Source organism: Octopus bimaculoides, chromosome 3 (genome assembly GCF_001194135.2).
Source record: "Octopus bimaculoides isolate UCB-OBI-ISO-001 chromosome 3, ASM119413v2, whole genome shotgun sequence".
Taxonomy (NCBI): Eukaryota; Metazoa; Mollusca; class Cephalopoda; order Octopoda; family Octopodidae; genus Octopus; species Octopus bimaculoides.
In genome coordinates this window covers 143157751-143159278 of record NC_068983.1, presented here as the reverse complement: position 1 = coordinate 143159278, position 1528 = coordinate 143157751, and positions in this window count along the sequence as shown.

The following is a 1528-nucleotide window of genomic DNA, read 5'->3' as shown; positions in this document are numbered from 1 at the left end:
ATATATATATATATATATATATATATATATATATATATATATATATATATATACATATATATATACATATATATATACATATACATATATATATATATATATATATATATACACATATATATGTATACATATATACATATGTATATATATGTATACATATATACATATGTATATATACATATACATATATATAAACATATATACATATGTATATATACATATACATATATATATATATACATATTCATATCTATATATATACATATATATATATATATATACACACACATCCATCCATATGCATACCTCCGCACACACACACCTAAATATATAGGGTGAGTGGAAAGTAACTAGGCATTAGAAATTGCTTATAGAATTTTTAGTATCACTGAAGTCATGATGGAAACATTTTAAAACACAACACTAATGGGGATTTCTGATTTCCCAAATAGCCAGTCACTTGATTGTTCAGGAATGAGCTAAGATAGCAGCACACAATGAAATGTGGAATTCCATTGCTTTGATTCAGAATGGTGGCGTGCATGGAAAAGTAAGCATGCAACACTACATCCAGAGACAATAAAACGTTGTCTTGCAAAGTTAATGACTATGAGCTCTGTGAACAATGACCGTCCAACCACATTTCGATCAGCGGAGAACATGGTAACAGTGCAGGAAACGTTTAATCGCAGCCTGCTAAAATCAACACATCAAGCAACTCGTGAAAGTGGACTAAGAAGACACACAGTACATACGGTGTTGCATAAAAAATTGAATTTTAATTCGTAGAAACCCCATTACGTGCAGGAGTTAAAACCTGAAAACTGTGACCACAGAATGGAATAGCCTTCAAGAAGTCCAGATCAAACTCCGTGTGGTTTTAACCTGTGGATTTACACAAAAGAGGAGGTGTACAAGACAAAACTTCACACACTGAAGGACTTGGAGACAGATTCAGGAGGTTTTCAATGATATCCCAGATGACGCCCTTCAGAAGATTGTTCATACCATCTCTGGCTGCTTGAGGAAACTGGTTGACACCACCAGTGCTAATATTGAAATATGAAGATTTACTTTCAATTTCGCATGTAATAAAGAACATGTATCATTTGTTTCAATAAATTTGCAAAAGGAATACGGATTATATTACCAATTTTTAATGCCTACTTACTTTTCACCCACCTTGTGTGTGTGTGTGTGTGTGTGTGTGTGTGTATGTATATATATATATATATATATATATATATATAATAATAATATTAGGGACAAAATCCAAAATTACAGGCAAAAAACTCAATTAAAATCAATTTATAAAAAATTAAAATTAAATTGAGCCTTATAGATAAAGTATATATAAAAAATATATAGTTTTAGGGAAAATAACCAATTATCAAGAACTCATCGATGAAAATCCACTATCACATATAGAAAAATTAATAATTAAAAGCACAATAAATGAGTATAATATAAAGTAAAGTAAATATCATAAGATAAATATTTATTATATTTATCTTATGATATTTACTTT